Here is a 20389-nt window from a genome sequence, read left to right on the forward strand (position 1 = left end):
CCAGGCCCTGCTAACTATTAAGGAGAGTTGGGCAGCAGAGATGAAGTTACCCAAAGATCATGTTGTCTTCCAGGAGTTCCGGGGGAAGCCCAGGTGCCTGTTCCTGTCTGGTCGATAGGAGGGTGGGCAAACACTTTACCAGTCTCATATATATCACATAATAAAAGAGCAGCACTTGAGATTGGCTCGATAGTTTCACCTTTTAAAAGAAATACTTGAGATGCCTGGGTGGCTCAGCGGTTGAGCGTCTGCCTTCAGCTCAGGGCATGATCCTGGAGTCTCGGGATCCAGTCTGACATCAGGCTCCCTGCATGGAGCCTGCTTCTCCCTCTGCCTGTGTCTCTGCCTCCTCTCTCTCTCTCTCTCTCTCTCTCTCTCTCTCTCGAATGAATGAATGAATAAATAAATAAAATCTTAAGAAAAAAAAAAAGATCCAGGACTGGACTGTTTGAGGCAAAGAGAACTGATTACCGATGCCCTCATGAGGGAAGAAGCCTGGCATGTTCGAGGAACACAAGTAGGCCACAGTGATTGCCGTGAAGGCATGAGCTGATGGGATTGTTTGGATATTGAAACAGTGGCAGGAGAAAAGCACCGAAGGGGATGGGTACAGGATATATTCAGAAGATCGAATCTAGAGGACTTGTTGCTGGACTGCAGTGGAGACCAACAAAATGCAACGCATGAAGGGGCGGGCTTGGGACACATGACGTGACGTGTATGCTTCCTGCTGGCCAGCAAACAAAGACACAAATGTGGATCTCAGGGCACAGGTTGATGAGTGAGGTAGGAATGTGGGAGGTCACGTTGTGGACATGCTGTATGCTGGCCAAAAGCATGAAACAACCCATGGAGAGAGTGTAGTGTGAGAAGGGCCCTGTTCAAACTAAAAGCCAGTGGAAAGGGAGGAATAAACGATAAATACTGACATGGAGCAGAGTGGCCATTGGTATTGGGAGGAACAACGCCCAGAGAGTATATTGTCAAACATGGAAAAAATGAAAAAGAAAGGGTGGGAGAGGGACAGATTCTAGAACGAGGCAATTGTGAAATGTACCAAAGGCACCTGAGAGGTTTGGTGAGTTGAGGAGAGGACATCGTCAAGGGGGTTGGTGATATGTGAAGGTTACTGTTGCCCTTCACAAACCGGTGTTCTTTTGGGGGACAGCTGATAGAAGCACGACTGGAGTGGGTGGCAAGGAAAATGGTTACAGAGCAAGGGGAGACTTGCTGCTTGGAGCATCGGGGAAATGTGGCAGTGTCTCAGAAAGATCTGGGATAAGGCATGGCTTTCTGCTTTACTTCATCTCCTATCGGGGTGCAAAATGGCAGCATGTTCGTAGAGAACAGAATGATGGAGAATATATGGACAGGTCACAATTCAGGAGCACTGCGAAGGCCTACTCCTCCTCCAGGAGAGGGGCATGGGATCCAGGTGAGGCGCCTGGCCTCAAGTGGGATCAGGTCCCTCCTTCCACAGAGGCAGCAGAGAGCGCAGGTGCAGAGTCAGTGTTGCTGCGAAGTGCTCAGGGTGTCTGATAGCTCCACTTTCCTTTTTTTTTTTTTTCCTTCCTTCTCTTCATGCATTACCATGGAACATCTCGAGAAGCGTGGGTGCTGCAGCTCTAGAAGGCTACTGCAGGTCGAGGAGCGGAGCGAGCAGACACAGGTGTGGAGGGTGCAGCGTGTCCTTTATTGGGTTGCACTAGGACGGTAGGGAGGAAGGAGGAAGGAGCAAGGAGCGGAAAAACCTGTTTGAAAGGGAGTGATAGCCCTGGGGAGGCTGGGGGAAGGAGCTGCCTGGTGGAAGGTGAAGTGCCCTGGGGTCCCTGCACTGGAGGCCCCCAGGAGGCTGAATGCTGGGGAGGTAGAGGCATTAGAGGGAGGAAGCTGGGAAAGAAGGACGTCGAGTTAGGAGTGAGGAGCGAGAGGAATGCTGGAGGGGACAGCATGGAGGGGCGCGGGTGTCCTGATGTCCATGGGCAAGGAGATGCTCGGGTTGGGGAGAAGGAGAACGTCCCGAGGTCGAGGCCCCGGGTCGACTAGATCGTCTTCGTGACCCGAGAGTTGGCCCGGAGGCATCGGAAGAGTGAGGGCTGAGAGGGGGACAGCGAGTGTGCCAAGGGCGGCCTTGTACCCAGGCTGGGTTGGGGTAGGAGGACAATGACCAGGGGGTTCATACAGGTGCCGCCCAAGGGGCGGTTGGGCGCTGGTCGTTTTGGGGACGATATTGGGATATTCCTGGTTTGTTTTCTGGTCACGCCCGGAAACTGTCAACTGACCTGTGCCCAGGGATTATCACCGACCTCGCTCAAACCCCATGCCCACGTCTAGAACGCGCCAATCGGAAATCCGCCTGGCCTCTTTTCCATCCTGCCTATGGGGACTTCGGGCTCGGCACTTCCTGCCACCTTAGGCAAGGTTGTGGGTCGGGACAACTGAAGGTTTCGTTCTGAGGTCTGTTACGCACGCTTACTTGTGCTCTTCTCCTGCGTCGTCTATGGCTCAGAGAGAATTTTCGTAACTGTTTCTGTCACGTTGTTCAGGGCTTTTCATAGGGTAATAGCCGAAATTAGGAATTTTCTCTTGCAATGTGCGTCGGTCTGTTTCTCTGGCCACTAGGTGGCAGTGGTGCGCCTCGTAGTCATTCCTTGAGTCTTCCCCCGCCCTTCGTCCTTAAAAAAAATTTCCGAACTGGTGAGAGTATGATAAAGCAAGAATTCTCACAGAATGTTGGTGGCCATATAAATGAGTATTGTGTTTCTTGCAATGTATACCAAGACTGCTAAAAGTGTTCATGTCTTTTCATTTCAGTAAATTTACTCTCAGAAAACTATTTTAAAAATCAGAGATTGTGAAAATATGCACATATAAAAATATTCTTCTCATATTATGATGATTTAATCTTGAGGAATTTATCAATGTGTTCATTCTATACATTTACTGGACTGAATTTCCCCAGAAATTACTAGTGTGATTTTTCATCAGAAGGCAGAAATGGTAGTTGAAGAATAGATATGTGCTGTAAGTACATTTAGAGTACATTTTATCATACTTGGTCTTGTGGCTTGAATATCTGTACCTATTACACACTTTATAGCAAATATTGGAGATAGCACCAACAATAATAACAAGTGTAATAACGCAGATATTGATATAGGAATGAGTTAGGGGCAGATGGGTCTAGGCACGGAAAGATAAGGGAAAGGCCCAGAGTTGGGCTTCCATAAATCCCAAGGACACCAAATGGTCCAGAGTCAGGCTGCTGCCCATTCCAAGGAAACAGAGATAGACAGTAAAAACAGAGAAGAAAATAAATTAGGCTCCCTAGCTCTGAACTGTTAGGGAGTATCTCACTTTGATGGTTACCAGACAATCCCAGAGATTCAACAGACCCCAAAACAACCATATGTCAATCACTTGAGACAGCAAAAAGAAACCTCAAGGCCTTGGGTTCCCTGGTTAAGTTCCCAATAAAAGGCTAGCCAAAAAGCCCTCAGTGGCAACCCTTTTGGGACCCCTCTCAATTCTGAGAGTTTTCTCTGTATCTTTGCTTAATAGACTTCTATCCATTTACTCACTCTCTGTTGTCCACGAGATTCATTCAACTCTGTAAGAACCAAGCTCTCCCATATCCTTATTGCCCACAATAAAATGCTAGAGGGAAAAAAGCAATACAGGAAACTTCCTATAGTACCATCTCAGTATCATAAAAGAATTTTTACCAAAAAAAGCATCAGAAAGAAATGAGATACCTGTTCAATTATTCAATAAAAATATATTGAAAATACGCTGTTAGGCACCCTTTTGTTGGTGTGGAGAAAACAGTGTTTAGCAAAACACCCTTTACCTTGGGAAGGTTCCATTGTAATAATGGCCTTCGAGAAGGGGTTCACAAGATATTTCTGCTTTCCATTTCGGATATTAACTTTATCTCACTCTTTGAGACTGTGTATTGTTTTAAGGACAAATAAAAAATCTACACGTCTTTTTCAAATGTTTTGTTTTTTTTTTTTTTTGCTATGGGGACAACAGGATAAAAATATGTTTAAAAAGCAAGAAAGTCAGGCAGCCCAGGTGGCTCAGTGGTTTAGCGCCGCCTGCAGCCCAGGGCGTGATCCTGGAAACCAGGGATCCAGTCCACTGTCCGGCTCCCTGCGTGGAGCCTGCTTCTCCCTCTGCCTGTCTCTGCCTCTCTCTCTCTCTCTGTGTCTCTCATGAATAAATAAATAAAATCTTAAAAAAATAAATAAAAAGCAAGGAAGTCAAAATATGATGCAATAGAAACAAATGTTCAAATGCACTTTGATGAGTGAGAAATCTCAAGGAAAATTTGTCACGAAATATTATTAATGGTCATCCCTAGGGTGATGTGACTATGCATACTATTAACTCTATTACATTTTATCCTCCAAATAATCTCTCATAACGTTAAGTGACTTCTATAATGAGACAATATATTTTATCATATGTGAAACCCAGGTCCACAAAACCCAGGCCACCGTGCAGAGACGCCAAAAAGAAACCTCAAAAACCAAAATAAAAGTTGCGGACAAATCCTGAGCCTCCTTTAAAAATCGAACGGGAGGGATCCCTGGGTGGCGCAGCGGTTTGGCGCCTGCCTTTGGCCCAGGGCGCGATCCTGGAGACCCGGGATCGAATCCCACGTCGGGCTCCCGGTGCATGGAGCCTGCTTCTCCCTCTGCCTGTGTCTCTGCCTCTCTCTCTCTCTGTGACTATCATAAATAAATAAATAAATAAATAAATAATTTAAAAAAAAAAAATCGAACGGGCGGGACGCCTGGGTGGCACAACTGTTGAGCCTCTGCCTTCCATTCAGCGTCTGATCCTGGAGTCCTGAGATCGAGTCCCACGTCGGGCTCCCTGCAGAGAGCCTGCTTCTCCCACTACCTGTGTCTCTGCCTCTTACTCTCTCTGTGCCTCTCATGAATGAATAAATAAAATATTTTTAAAAAATCGAACAGGAAAGACCAGGTTTCCTAGGTCAGCCTCCGGGTTCAGTAACTATTTTTCCAGACCAAGCAAATACAGTTCCAAAGGCCTTTCCCTCCGGCGGGCATTAGGTGACCCGCATTTTGCCCTCAAAAGACTTCGGAAATTTTTTTTAAGGACGAAGGGCGGGGGAAGACTCAAGGAATGACTACGAGGCGCACCACTGCCACCTAGTGGCCAGAGAAACAGACCGACGCACATTGCAAGAGAAAATTCCTAATTTCGGCTATTACCCTATGAAAAGCCCTGAACAACGTGACAGAAACAGTTACGAAAATTCTCTCTGAGCCATAGACGACGCAGGAGAAGAGCACAAGTAAGCGTGCGTAACAGACCTCAGAACGAAACCTTCAGTTGTCCCGACCCACAACCTTGCCTAAGGTGGCAGGAAGTGCCGAGCCCGAAGTCCCCATAGGCAGGATGGAAAAGAGGCCAGGCGGATTTCCGATTGGCGCGTTCTAGACGTGGGCATGGGGTTTGAGCGAGGTCGGTGATAATCCCTGGGCACAGGTCAGTTGACAGTTTCCGGGCGTGACCAGAAAACAAACCAGGAATATCCCAATATCGTCCCCAAAACGACCAGCGCCCAACCGCCCCTTGGGCGGCACCTGTATGAACCCCCTGGTCATTGTCCTCCTACCCCAACCCAGCCTGGGTACAAGGCCGCCCTTGGCACACTCGCTGTCCCCCTCTCAGCCCTCACTCTTCCGATGCCTCCGGGCCAACTCTCGGGTCACGAAGACGATCTAGTCGACCCGGGGCCTCGACCTCGGGACGTTCTCCTTCTCCCCAACCCGAGCATCTCCTTGCCCATGGACATCAGGACACCCGCGCCCCTCCATGCTGTCCCCTCCAGCATTCCTCTCGCTCCTCACTCCTAACTCGACGTCCTTCTTTCCCAGCTTCCTCCCTCTAATGCCTCTACCTCCCCAGCATTCAGCCTCCTGGGGGCCTCCAGTGCAGGGACCCCAGGGCACTTCACCTTCCACCAGGCAGCTCCTTCCCCCAGCCTCCCCAGGGCTATCACTCCCTTTCAAACAGGTTTTTCCGCTCCTTGCTCCTTCCTCCTTCCTCCCTACCGTCCTAGTGCAACCCAATAAAGGACACGCTGCACCCTCCACACCTGTGTCTGCTCGCTCCGCTCCTCGACCTGCAGTAGCCTTCTAGAGCTGCAGCACCCACGCTTCTCGAGATGTTCCATGGTAATGCATGAAGAGAAGGAAGGAAAAAAAAAAAAAAGGAAAGTGGAGCTATCAGACACCCTGAGCACTTCGCAGCAACACTGACTCTGCACCTGCGCTCTCTGCTGCCTCTGTGGAAGGAGGGACCTGATCCCACTTGAGGCCAGGCGCCTCACCTGGATCCCATGCCCCTCTCCTGGAGGAGGAGTAGGCCTTCGCAGTGCTCCTGAATTGTGACCTGTCCATATATTCTCCATCATTCTGTTCTCTACGAACATGCTGCCATTTTGCACCCCGATAGGAGATGAAGTAAAGCAGAAAGCCATGCCTTATCCCAGATCTTTCTGAGACACTGCCACATTTCCCCGATGCTCCAAGCAGCAAGTCTCCCCTTGCTCTGTAACCATTTTCCTTGCCACCCACTCCAGTCGTGCTTCTATCAGCTGTCCCCCAAAAGAACACCGGTTTGTGAAGGGCAACAGTAACCTTCACATATCACCAACCCCCTTGACGATGTCCTCTCCTCAACTCACCAAACCTCTCAGGTGCCTTTGGTACATTTCACAATTGCCTCGTTCTAGAATCTGTCCCTCTCCCACCCTTTCTTTTTCATTTTTTCCATGTTTGACAATATACTCTCTGGGCGTTGTTCCTCCCAATACCAATGGCCACTCTGCTCCATGTCAGTATTTATCGTTTATTCCTCCCTTTCCACTGGCTTTTAGTTTGAACAGGGCCCTTCTCACACTACACTCTCTCCATGGGTTGTTTCATGCTTTTGGCCAGCATACAGCATGTCCACAACGTGACCTCCCACATTCCTACCTCACTCATCAACCTGTGCCCTGAGATCCACATTTGTGTCTTTGTTTGCTGGCCAGCAGGAAGCATACACGTCACGTCATGTGTCCCAAGCCCGCCCCTTCATGCGTTGCATTTTGTTGGTCTCCACTGCAGTCCAGCAACAAGTCCTCTAGATTCGATCTTCTGAATATATCCTGTACCCATCCCCTTCGGTGCTTTTCTCCTGCCACTGTTTCAATATCCAAACAATCCCATCAGCTCATGCCTTCACGGCAATCACTGTGGCCTACTTGTGTTCCTCGAACATGCCAGGCTTCTTCCCTCATGAGGGCATCGGTAATCAGTTCTCTTTGCCTCAAACAGTCCAGTCCTGGATCTTTTTTTTTTTCTTAAGATTTTATTTATTTATTCATTCATTCATTCGAGAGAGAGAGAGAGAGAGAGAGAGAGAGAGAGAGGAGGCAGAGACACAGGCAGAGGGAGAAGCAGGCTCCATGCAGGGAGCCTGATGTCAGACTGGATCCCGAGACTCCAGGATCATGCCCTGAGCTGAAGGCAGACGCTCAACCGCTGAGCCACCCAGGCATCTCAAGTATTTCTTTTAAAAGGTGAAACTATCGAGCCAATCTCAAGTGCTGCTCTTTTATTATGTGATATATATGAGACTGGTAAAGTGTTTGCCCACCCTCCTATCGACCAGACAGGAACAGGCACCTGGGCTTCCCCCGGAACTCCTGGAAGACAACATGATCTTTGGGTAACTTCATCTCTGCTGCCCAACTCTCCTTAATAGTTAGCAGGGCCTGGAGGGAGCAGAGGACTAGGAGTGAAGCTCTCTGGGCACTGACATTAAAACATTGTTGACGCAGCATCTCCCAGGACCCTTTTAAAGCATGGTGTCTGTCTGTTTTTTTTCTTTTAAAGATTTTATTTATTTATTCATGAGAGACAGAGAGAGAGAGAGAGAGAGAGAGAGAGGCAGAGACACAGGCAGAGGGAGAAGCAGGCTCCATGCAGGGAGCCCGACGTGGGACTGGATCCCGGGACTCCAGGATCACGCCCTAGGCGGAAGGCAGCGCTAAACCGCTGAGCCACCTGGGCTGCCCTGGTGTGTCTGTCTTTGGACCCTGAGTTCACTTTTAAATGTCATCCCCACTGATTTTGGCTGAGGCATTCATGTTGGTTAATCCCACCTATTTTATCAGTTACCAGCCTCCTTACTCCTTTAAAAAACAAGACAAAACAAAACAAAACCCTAAAGGTTTCCCTTTGGGATCTGGACATACTCTGGGGAGCCTTGTCAGCATGAAGGTCAAGCTAAAGAAGACTGTTCTGTCCCAGCTTCAGAGGAATAGAAGACAAAGGAGGTGGCAGGTGGGGGGAAGGCTCTCAAGTCTCAGTCTCCCCTGTATGGGAGGGGAGCTGTAAGTGAGCTGTATCAGAGAAGAGGAGGACAGGGATGCCTGGGTGGCTCAGCGGTTTGAGCGGCTGCCTTATCCTGGAGTCCTGGGATCCAATCGTGCATCAGGCTCCCCACAGAGCCTGCTTCTCCTTCTGCCTATGTCTCTGCCTCTCTCTATGTGTCTCTCATGAATAAATAAATAAAATCTTTTTAAAGAGAGAGAGAGGAGGACAGGATTTTGCCCTCCTTCACATTTGGGACTTGGTATTCACTTTGCAGGATGACCCAGCAGCCTCCCGGTGCTGGCTGGGGGGGGGGGGGGGGGGGGGGCTCTGGTTTAGGCACTTACTTAGCTTTTTGGAGCTGATCTTGGCTTCTGCTGTGCTATAGGTGAGACCCCCAGGGGCTGGATAGGTGAGGGAAAAATGTAGAAAGTGACTGAATCCCCAGGCAGGGGTTCATGAAGGAAGCCTAAGTAGGCAAAGGGCTAGGTGACTCTGCAGCTGAGGCTGCGGAGTGTCAGCCCTCCCCAGAGTGGGGATGGAGGTTGAGACCAAGTGTCAGAAGGATCTAAGATGCCAGCAGAGGTGAGCTGAGGCTGGGTCAGCCAGGAAGCACCAGGTCCCAACCAAGAGGAGAGAGGAAGAGGCAAGTTTCACCAGCTAACCTGCATGGGCTTTGCGGGTCTGCTTTACCAGCTGAACCTGGGTGAAGGTTCAACAGTCTTCCTCCCCTCAGAGACACAGAGCATACTGAGAGACCCAAAGAATTTCATAGCCGTTCCCCTTCCAGCATCACCCAGGAGACTTGTAAACCACACACACTCCTTCCCCACCTTGGAAAGAAGTAGGGAGCTGGGGTGGAAATCTGAGAGACCGAGCATTTAATCAACTAGACCATTCACTTGATGGCATCTGAGCACACTTGCCAGATCAGAAATGGTTTCAGCGGGTGTCTTGTTCCTTTTCTATGCGGTGGGACAGTGAACAAGCATGAAGATCACAACAGCCAGAGAGAATAAATTAAGCAACGTGGCCTGTGGTCTGAGGAGCCCCAGGGCACCCGTGATCTCACCTCCCCATCCCCACCACCTCTATCTCTGTCCACCCTCCAATCAGTCCCCGAGAGAGGAGATTGGGACGAGAGAGGAGATTGGGACGTCTTTGCCTTGTCCTCTCCTTGAACTAGGGCAATGGTTCTCAACCCATAGGGAACCCCCAACACGGAGCACAGGAGGAAGAGCAGACCAGACACACACAGAGTGGAGCTGTCGCTGGGGGGAGCAGGGCCTTCTCAAGGCTGTCATTGCCTCCAGGGCGATGCCAGGCTCTTTCTCCCCTGACAACACAGGCCCGGTTTTCCAGAGCCTGAGCCAGGAAGCTTAGCTTCCGAAAATGGTGTAGCACTGTGCAGTGCTGGAGAAAAATCACAGAACCACATTTAGGGCCACTCTACTTTCAGAGCCTTCATCATCTCCTGGGACCTCAGTGCTGTACAGAGTGCCTTCTGTGGGACTCTGGTCCCTCCCCCAGTCCCTTCTGCAGACATCCTAAGATCCCACCTGTCTCCCTGCATCCTCTACCACACATCTATCCCTTCCCTGCTAGCCAGAGCACATTCCCATCCTCAGGGGAGATCCCAGCAAGCAGGGAGAGGGAGGAGAAGGGCCTGTGTGCTGGAGGGGGTGTGGGAGTGCATTGTCTGGCAACACTCCTCTGCTGCTCCCCACTGGGTCACTCAGCTCTGGCAACAGCCCAGCTCCAGGACAGAAGAGAAAGCACTGGTCTCCAACTCGCTCTCTTTCTGTGAACAATGCTGAGATGATTAAAAAAAAAAAAAAAAATGGTTACTAGGGTAACTGCAGCTTAATCCCTCTGACTCAAGAGGGGGAAAAAAAAAACAAAAACAAAACAAAAAAAAAAAACAACCCAAGGAAGACAAAGGAGTGGAAAGGATGTACACACGATGTACTGTGTGGGAGGCCAGCCACAGACACGGAGCTGGGACTGTCACTGTGTGTGCTTGTCCAAGGGTCCTGTGCATGCACACACACACACACACACACACACACACACACACGTGCACAGGCGTGTCCCCGGGGGCGTTCCTTCACCTTCTCAACATTGGTACCTACCTGTTCCTTCAAGGCCTACTTGATACCTGCATTTCATTTGGATCCATTTGGGCAATTACTGATTTAAAGCAAACTCTATGCCAAGTCACCTTCAATGAAAGATGCTTTTTTTCTCACTCCCGTGGTGGTAAAATACCTAGAATATAAAATTTACCGTTTTTGGCATGTTTAAATGCAGAGACAAGGACGCGTGGGTGGCTCAGTGGTTGAAAGCCAGCCTTTGGCTCAGGGCCTGATCCCAGGGTGTGTGTGGGGGGGGGGTAGGATCGGGGATCGGGGATCGGATCCAGCATGGGGCTCCCCGCAGGGAGCCTGCTTCTCCCTCTCCGTCTCTGCCTCTGTGTCTCTCAAGAATAAATAAGTGAAGACACAGTAGTATCAGTAAGTTGGTAGTGTTGTGCCACCATCACCAGCATCACCCATCTCGCGGATTTCTCATCACCCCGACGTGTATCTTTGGACCTTTCATTAAACACTGGCCAGTACAGGTTACCCTCCGCGCCTGCTAAGCGCTGGGTGTTAGGGAAAGCCACTTCCACTGAGCAGGCGACTGAGAGACCCAGAAAGCAAGTTGCTGAGGCACCTACGCAGCAATTTCAGAAAGGCCAAGTGGCAAAGCAGAAGGGCTCAGTCCGTGGGAGGTGCGTTTTCACAGGAGCCCTCACAAAAGGGAACAAAGCAGAGACAGTCCCGGGCGGTCTAACCTCGCGCAGGCGCAACGGAAAGCCCCATTTTCGAGAAGACGGCTGCTGCCTCTTTTTTCAAGCACGAAGGGCGGGGGCGGAGGTCCTCCCAAAGGCGACACGGCACACTACTGCCACCTAGCGGCCACAGAAACTGAGCGCCACATTTGGGAAGGAAAATTAATCCTTTCCACCGCTCTTGTGTGAGGAGAGCTAGAGATAGTAGCTGAAGGAGGTACGTGCAATGCCGCTGAGGGGCGGAGAAGCCAGGAAGTTGCCAAAGGGACCCGGCAGCATCCTTCCCTACACAAAGCCGGCCGCTCTCCCGCCCCGGAAATATGGTAATAGCGGCCAAAGGCACGCGCCCGGAAGTCCCGGCACCAGGGAGGGAGAATCCCCAGAGCTCCGCTCCGATTGGTGAGTTCTGGGCATGCGCGCAGGCGCTGAATGAGGTCGGTGCCAGGCTGTGGGCCCGGGTTCGCTGGGGGTTCGGGGAAGGGTTCCAGGACCCGGCGTGTTGGTATCCGGGTACTGTCACCACATACCCGGGTGCCCCCACCGCCCCGCTGCGACGTGTGTACGGATCCCTCGTTCACTGTCCTCCTGTGCCCCAGCTTTGAACACGCCAGTCCCGTGGCACCCTCGCTGTCCTCTCAGCTCTCACGCCTCGGTTGTCTCGGGGCACCTCATGGGCCAAGAACATGACCTGTCCGCCTCGGGGCTTCTCACCCCCAAGGGATATTCTCCTTCTCCCCAACCCGAGCATCCTCTACCCACTTACATGCCCCGGGCATCAGGAAACCCAGCGCCCCTGTCTGCTGTCATTATCTAGCAGTCCTCTGGCTCATCACTTGGAACAGAATGCCTCCTCCCCCAGCCCCCTCCCTCCAATACCTCTACCCTCCCAGCATTCAGCCTCTTGGGGGCCTCCAGTGCAGGGACCTCAGGGCCACCTCAAGGTTCACCCCCAGTAAGGGACACTCCCTGTCTGTATCTGAGCACCAGAGCATCGATGATGAAATTTTAAAATCCTACCGAATACTTTTATGTTGATTCCATGTCCAGGAGAGAATTGCCTCTCACTTCCAACCATCCTACCCACACTACTATGTTACTCCCTAGCAACTCTCTTCTGTTCCCAAGCACCTCCCTAATAATTCATGGAGAGGACAGTAGCAATCAGGTGGCATTCTCTGACCTTCCCAGTCCCAATCTAGGGGATTTTGTCCCGGCATTCTCTGCATACATGGTCTAGACTGCGACCAGCCCCTCACCTCTGCTCTGGATCCCACGCCTCCCACCTTCTCAGAGAACTTGTTCCTGCAAGGATCTCTCCTCTCTCCTCCTCTCTCTACACTGGAGCATTCCACAATAAAGGGGAAGAGCCCCTACCCTCTTCCCCCATGTCCTCCTGCAGCTACTGGCACCTCATCTGTTCCTTTCTTTTTTTTTTTTTTTTTTTTTTTTTAAGATTTTATTTATTTATTCATGAGGGATACAGAGACAGAGAGAGAGAGGCAGAGACACAGGCAGAGGGAGAAGCAGGCTCCACGCAGGGAGCCTGACGGAGCCTGACGGAGCCTGACGGAGCCTGACGGAGCCTGACGGAGCCTGACGGAGCCTGACGGAGCCTGACGGAGCCTGACGTGGGACTCGATCCCGGGTCTCTAGGATCACGCCCTGGGTTGAAGGCGGCGCTAAACCGCTGAGCCACTGGGGCTGCCCTCATCTGTTCCTTTCAAAGCAAAACTGCTTCAGCTTCTCCTGAGGCCATTATTAGCTCCTCGACCCCCTTCAAGTAGAGCTTTTGTCCCCGTGTCTGCACTGCAACTGGTCTTGCCAAGGCCTCCATTCATATCCATATTGCCTGACACCACTCTCTCTCTCTATGCACATCTTAGGGAACTTCTGGCATTGTGACCGTTCATTTATCCATCTAGTCCTTTATATATATATTTGAAGTGGGAGGGTTATGTAATGTCAATTTCTGTTGTTTTTGAGAAGGTACCAATTTCACATCATGCCCCCCTTTTGACCTGGATATAGTATGGGAAGTCAGGTCAATATGAGCGACAAGCCAAAGAAAGAGTGTCCGTTTCAGGCCCAGAAGGGGGCAGAGGCCCCCAGAAGAAGTGGGGGCAGAGGTAAAACAGCTCCGACAAGGGATAGCTGTTCAAGAAATGAGGAAGAGCTCCAGGTAAAGGAGGGTTTCACCTCATGCACACTTGAGACTCACAGGATACACTCTGCACAGTGAGCCAGCCCTCTCTTTGAGTAGAGGGATAGCTGGAGTTTATATATATAGCTTTCTTTTTTTTTTAATTTTTTTATTGGTGTTCAATTTACTAACATACAGAATAACCCCCAGTGCCCGTCACCCATTCACTCCCACCCCCCGCCCTCCTCCCCTTCTACCACCCCTAGTTCGTTTCCCAGAGTTAGCAGTCTTTACGTTCTGTCTCCCTTTCTGATATTTCCCACACATTTCTTCTCCCTTCCCTTATATTCCCTTTCACTATTATTTATATTCCCCAAATGAATGAGAACATATAATGTTTGTCCTTCACCGACTGGCTTACTTCACTCAGCATAATACCCTCCAGTTCCATCCACGTTGAAGCAAATGGTGGGTATTTGTCATTTCTAATAGCTGAGTAATACTCCATTGTCTACATAAACCACATCTTCTTTATCCATTCATCTTTCGTTGGACACCGAGGCTCCTTCCACAGTTTGGCTATCGTGGCCATTGCTGCTATAAACATCGGGGTGCAGGTGTCCCGGCGTTTCACTGCATCTGTATCTTTGGGGTAAATCCCCAGCAGTGCAATTGCTGGGTCGTAGGGCAGGTCTATTTTTAACTCTTTGAGGAACCTCCACACAGTTTTCCAGAGTGGCTGCACCAGTTCACATTCCCACCAACAGTGTAAGAGGGTTCCCTTTTCTCCGCATCCCCTCCAACATTTGTTGTTTCCTGCCTTGTTAATTTGCCCCATTCTCACCGGTGTGAGGTGGTATCTCATTGTGGTCTTGATTTGTATTTCCCTGATGGCAAGTGATGCAGAGCATTTTCTCATGTGCGTGTTGGCCATGTCTATGTCTTCCTCTGTGAGATTTCTCTTCATGTCTTTTGCCCATTTCATGATTGGATTATTTGTTTCTTTGGTGTTGAGTTGAATAAGTTCTTTATAGATCTTGGAAACTAGCCCTTTATCTGATAGGTCATTTGCAAATATCTTCTCCCATTCTGTAGGTTATCTTTTAGTTCTGTTGACTGTATCCTTTGCTGTGCAAAAGCTTCTTATCTTGATGAAGTCCCAATAGTTCATTTTTGCTTTTGTTTCTTTTGCCTTCGTGGATGTATCTTGCAAGAAGTTACTGTGGCCGAGTTCAAAAAGGGTGTTGCCTGTGTTCTCCTCTAGGATTTTGATGGACTCTTGTCTCACATTTAGATCTTTCATCCATTTTGAGTTTATGTTTGTGTATGGTGCAAGGGAGTGGTCTAGTTTCATTCTTCTGCATGTGGATGTCCAATTTTCCCAGCACCATTTATTGAAGAGACTGTCTTTCTTCCAATGGATAGTCTTTCCTCCTTTATCAAATATTAGTTGCCCATAAAGTTCAGGGTCCACTTCTGGGTTCTCTATTCTGTTCCACTGATCTATGTGTCTGTTTTTGTGCCAGTACCACACTGTCTTCATGACCACAGCTTTGTAATACAACCTGAAATCTGGCATTGTGATGCCCCCAGATATGGTTTTCTTTTTTAAAATTCCCCTGGCTATTCGGGGTCTTTTTTTTTTTTAATTTTTTTCTTTTTTAATTTTTTATTTATTTATGATAGTCACAGAGAGAGAGAGAGAGAGAGAGAGAGAGAGAGAGAGAGAGGCAGAGACATAGGCAGAGGGAGAAGCAGGCTCCATGCACCGAGAGCCTGACGTGGGATTCGATCCCGGGTCTCCAAGATCGCGCCCTGGGCCAAAGGCAGGCGCCAAACCGCTGCGCCACCCAGGGATCCCTCGGGGTCTTTATATATAGCTTTCTGGAGCTGACCTTAGCTCCTGGTGTGTTGTAGATGAGACTGGGGGCATGGAGGCTACGCTCCCAGTGGGGGATACGGAATGTGGCTGGGCTCATAGCAGGAGGTTCATGAAGGAGGCTTTAACCTGGTAAAGGCTTTGATGACTCTGCAGCTGAGCCTGAGCAGCAGACAGTCTTGCCCAGAGGTGGGATGCAAGATGAGACCCAGCCACAGACGTATGTGCAGATCCCAGCTGAGAGGTAAGGCTGAGTCAGCCAGGGAGCACCAGGTCCTGAGCAGGAGGAGAGACACAAAAGTGCCAGTTACACCAGCTCCCATGCATGGCATCACCAGTGGATCTGGGGGACAAGAGTCATCCCTCCGTCAGAGACCATCCAGGGGCTCTGTGAGCCATGTAGGTGTGTCATAGACCCCCTTTCCACATCATCATGTGGACCTGTAAGCCACACATATCCCTTCCTCACTTGGAAAGGAGTAGGGGGCAGAGGGGAGGGTGGTGGAAATGTGAGGCTGAGCATTTGTATATGTGGACCCATCCCAGCACACTTACTTGTCATATTAGATGTAAATGAATGGCTTCTTTCCCCCCTTGCCTTCCAGTCCAGGGGGCGGGGAGGGGGGGGCAGGGCTCATGGTGTAGGTCAGATCGGTCAGAGGACTAAATGAACCAAAGTGCCCTTGTGGTCTGAGGAGCAGGAGTGAGTCTGTGATCTGAGCTCAGCATCCCCACTGGGTTTTCCTCTGCCCACGGCCCATTCAAGCCATCCATGGAAAAGGAGATTAGGGGTGCTTGTCTTATTCTCTGCTTTAACTCAGGAAGCTTTTACCATTCACAGACGGACCCCCAGAGCAGATGGCAGAAAGAAGAGAGGCCCACATGGACACACATAAGGGAGTAATTGACTCAAATGAGGTGAGCTGGGTCTCCTCATGGCCATCCTGGCCCTCCACCGGTAATTTCTCCTTTCACAACACACTCACTCACTTCAGGGCCTGAGTTCTGGAGCTGGGCTTCAGAAAATGTTTCCAGAGCCAGAGTAGGAAGCCTGGAGGTGTGTGCCTAAGAGCCAGCGGTTTTTCTTAGAAGGAGAGGTTTTTCCCTTCTTATGTCTTTTGAAGGTCAATCATGTCAGTTTCCTCCAGGGAGCCAAGAGGCCTAGGTGAGAATCTCAGTAGTTGCTGGCAGACCCAGCAAATATCCCCCAGATCCTTTCCTGGGTGCTGGGTCCTCAGAATATCTAATCTTCAAGGGAGATCCTCCCTTTGTCCCCTAGACCTGGCACGGCCTCAAGTAGGGACACTGGCTTTTCTTTGGAGTGAGCAGCAATCAGATGCTCCAGTATAGGACACATGTCACAGCTCCAGTTGCTGTCACTGGCCCCAGGGTTGTTCTGTCCATGGAGGGGAGACCATTAGGTACTGGCCACCGCACAGTCATGCAGCAGGAACAGTATCCCACAGGCTTTCGTTAGAGGAAGCTGGAGGAGTTAAAACACACTGACTTAGACCCGTTGCCCCATGTGGTTCTTGGAACTCAGGAAGTCATGCTTTCCACCCTCTTTCATCTGACTGAGACAGTGGTGCCCTGAAGCCCTAGGGCCTCTCTAATGGAATCCAGGGTCTAGTCCTGAAGAAGCCACCGGCCTCTCATGTCACTCGGGGGATGGGAGGGGTCAACCTGGAGCAAGGGTTCGGTCTCATCACAGTCGTGGTCCACCTGGCCTCCCTTCCTCATCTGGCCTCCTCTCAGATAATGACCCATCCCTCCCTTCCCCATCCAGCAGGGGTAAGGAGCTTTGGAATGCTGGGGTTTCCTTCACAAAGATGTGAGCTCTGATAGTGCCTGGGCTGTGGCCACGTAGCAGTGGCTGAAGTCGCCTTCAGACTGGACCTTGGTCCTTAGCCTAAGAGCATGCACCTGAGTTACTGCATGGTGGCCTGAACAGTGGCCCTTGTGTAAGATCTTCAAACACTCCAGATCTGGGCCACTCCCTGTGCTTCCAACAACCCGCTGGAGCCGGCACACTGCATCCCCTTCATGGTGATCTGAGAACTACACTCTGATCCCAGCTTGGCAGGGGCCAGAGTCACAGGGCAGTCCTGTTCTGCTGCTCTATGGCCCAGACTCTCTGTTCCTCACTGGAAGGACCCCAAAGCCCAGCCTGAACACCACCAGATAGGACATGTTGAGGCCAATCTCATGATCAGGCCTTAGTTTTACAGACAATTCAGACTGTCCAGGCCAGGATCACAGGCGAGGTTCCTGCGAATCAAGAAACCTCTCTGTCGCAGGCACTCTGTCTAAATTTGTGGCCAAATACCCACGTACCCATGTCTGCCATCGCCTAAACCCCAGTCCCCTTACATCCAGTGCCCTCAATAGCAGCACTGCTCTGAGAGCCCCCAGCAGGACTCCTGCCCTCTGATGCCACCTCTGCCACCACTTCCCAACCGCTCCCTCTCCATTTCACTCTAGTCTGATAACCCCATGTTGGACTCTCCCCGGACACCAGCCATTGGGGCTTTTACCTGGAAGATGATGAATCTCTGAAGCCATATCTCCGTGGGTCACAGAAGCACGGCTTGTTTTCATCTGTACCTCCTTCTATTCCGGTGGCTCTTCCCATCAACAGGTCTACCGAAGAAATGTCTGCTGGGCCCCAGAACCCCGTGGGCTGAACCTGTGGGGCATCAATACTCAGAGGGCCCAGAAGCCCTGCCAATCTGCAGATGACCCCAGACCCACATTCCCCATCTCACGGGTGGGCACTGCCATCCACCCAATTCCTTAAGGTGAAATCCTGGGGGTGCTGCCTGGTGTGCTCTCCATAGCCCCAGGACTCTCTGGGACGTGCTCTGGAAAAGGCCAGACCATGATCTTCACGTTGCCACAGATGTGCAAAAGTCCCCCATGAGGGACCCTTCTGGGCAGATACAGTCTCAGCGGGTCCTAGCAGCTTGGGAATGCCCCTGATTTGGGCGGGTTCCCCACAGGAATTCCCGAGAAGACCTGGGCCCTGTAATATACCTGGGAGTTTGAAATCCTCATCTTCTGTTAAGAATTCACTGTCTAAACTCTATTTCTATTTTGGCATAGCAGTAAGCCCGGGATTTCGAACACAGGAGTTGAATATCCGGAAGAAATCGCTCAAAGGGAAAGTTTGGGGAGGCACGTGTTCATGGGTGAGCATGAAACAAGGGATTGCTCAATTTTACTTTTCATCATAAGTACCTGGACCTGTGTGGGCCCTTATCTGAGCATGGGAATGAATTTTGCAACAGAAATTATACTAGAAAGTTAAAAAATGCAACTCCGTAAACTTGGCAGATAAGCCTGACAGCTGATCCATCTCCATCAACTGATACAAATTTCAGCCAACACATTTTCAAAGAATTACTGTGATCTCTGATGAAGTTATCTGTACAGTGTTTTCTCCAATCTTAAAGTAACTAAGCACAAAGGATCTTGATAAGAAATAAAAAGTAATACGTTTCATTAGCAAATCCAGTGTTTTAACTTCACACTTGGGTTTTTAGGAACTTTGAGAGCAGCAAAAACAATGTAGTTTTAATGCCCGAATTTACTTTGAAGTGCTTTTCCTTTCCTCACAGCCTATGAGATCTGCCGACCACAGCAGGTAATGATGAAAACCTGCTTGCCTTATGAGGGGAGTCTCAAATTTCTGACTGGAGGTTTTCTCCCTAAGGACGGTTCTGTTGCCACAGCTGCAAACTAGGTTCTCATAGAAGTTTCCAAATAATGGTCACGCTGGGGGCACATTCCAGACTCTCTAAATCAGACTCTCTGGGGATGGAGCACCAGCATCGGTCCCTCTTTTTTTTTTTTTTAATTATTAGTAAGTTTTAAATTTTACTTCCAGTATACTTAACATGGTGTTCTATGTTTCAGGTGTCCAGTACAGTGACTCAACAATTCCATACATCACCGGGTTCTCATCAGGACAAGTGCCCTCCTTCTTCCCCAGCTGTTTTGTTAAATTCCACCAGTGAAATCATATGATACTTGTCTTTCTTCTTATTTCGCTTAGCGTAATAATCTCTAGCTTCATCTGTGTTGTTTCAAATGGGAAGATTTCATTCTCTTTTATGGCTGCATAATATTCCATTGTATGTGTACACACCACATCTTCCTTATCCATTCATCTATCCATGGACGCTTGGGCTGCTTCCACGATTTGGTTGTTGTAAACAATGCTGCTATGAACGCAGGGGTGCATGTACCCCTTTGAATTAGTGTTTTTGTATTTCTGGGTAAATACCCAGCAATGTGATTGCTGGATCATAGGGTAGTTCTATTTTTAACTTTATTAGGAGCCTCCAGACTCTTTTCTAGAGCGACTGCACCAGTTTCTGGGACCCACGGAATCATGACCTGAGCCAAAGGCAGGTGCTTAACCCACTGAACCTCCCAGGCGCCCTGGTGTTGAGTTGTTTGTAAATTGCTCCAGGAAAGAGTCGCTGTGCAGCTGAGCTTGAGAAGCATTGCTGAGCTTCACCTGTCCGGCGTTAAACAGAATCTTGGACTTTAGGGCCGTATGTACTACTACAAAATTAAAAAAAAAATTCCTTATGTGTCTTCTCTTGCAGAAATTTTTTTTTCTTTTTTAATTTGAGTCTAGTTGACACACAATGTTACATGAGTTGCAGGTCCATATCACAGTGATTCACCATCTCTAGTATTATGCTCTGCTCCCCACAAGCGTAGCTACCATCTGTCACCATACAGTGCTATTCCAATACCATGGACCATATTCCCTATGCTGTGCCTTTCATCCAGTGACTTACTCATTCCTTCCCTGGAAGCCTGTATCTCACCCTCCCCTTCACTCAACTTTCCCATCTACCACCCCCCTTCAGTTGGCTTTCTGTGTTCACATGTCAAGAGCTATTTGTGACATATTTATTTTACACCATATTTAGAACAATTTCAAGGACTCAGAGTGTGTTTGTGTGGCAATGTCCCCTTCCTTACATGACAGGCAGGGGGAGGGGGGTGGGGAGGGCCTTGAGGATGGACAGGCAGCAGGATTTCCATTGTCTTGGTCACCCCTCTGCTGTGGATGCCCCCTGGCTTGCTGAGTGGATCAGGGAGCTCTGTATGTGTTGGGG

The 20389-nt window shown here is 49.8% G+C and overlaps 1 protein-coding gene and 2 long non-coding RNA genes across 6 annotated transcripts in view; 1 reads left to right on the plus strand and 2 right to left on the minus strand.

Moving 5' to 3' along the window:
• Positions 1-9266: 9266 nt before the first annotated feature.
• LOC112673086 (uncharacterized) lies at positions 9267-11375 on the minus strand. 2 transcript variants are annotated; one of them, XR_007409258.1, is made up of 3 exons: positions 11239-11375; positions 10535-10670; positions 9267-10215 (listed from the first exon to the last, which is right to left on the minus strand). It is a non-coding gene; the product is annotated as an uncharacterized LOC112673086 (long non-coding RNA). The 2 variants fall into 2 exon arrangements; XR_007409259.1 differs by lacking the exon at positions 11239-11375 and adding an exon at positions 11122-11229.
• A 150-nt stretch (positions 11376-11525) lies between these two features.
• LOC112673087 (uncharacterized) lies at positions 11526-19820 on the plus strand. Of its 2 annotated transcripts, none has more exons than XR_004812992.2 (5): positions 11526-11634; positions 16096-16172; positions 17736-17892; positions 18360-18442; positions 19170-19820. It is a non-coding gene; the product is annotated as an uncharacterized LOC112673087 (long non-coding RNA). The 2 variants fall into 2 exon arrangements; XR_003144672.3 differs by lacking the exon at positions 11526-11634 and adding an exon at positions 15638-15823.
• FAM156A (family with sequence similarity 156 member A) overlaps positions 16139-20389 on the minus strand; it is a 66211-nt gene continuing 61960 nt past the window's right edge. For both annotated transcript variants that reach the window (XR_007409251.1, XR_007409250.1), the window contains 2 exons: positions 17789-17940; positions 16139-16737 (listed from right to left, as the gene is read on the minus strand). The gene's annotated coding sequence lies outside the window, so the exon portion shown is untranslated. The remainder of the gene's footprint in view (positions 16738-17788; positions 17941-20389) is intronic.

This window comes from Canis lupus, chromosome X, assembly GCF_003254725.2.
Source record: "Canis lupus dingo isolate Sandy chromosome X, ASM325472v2, whole genome shotgun sequence".
Taxonomy (NCBI): domain Eukaryota; kingdom Metazoa; phylum Chordata; class Mammalia; order Carnivora; family Canidae; genus Canis; species Canis lupus.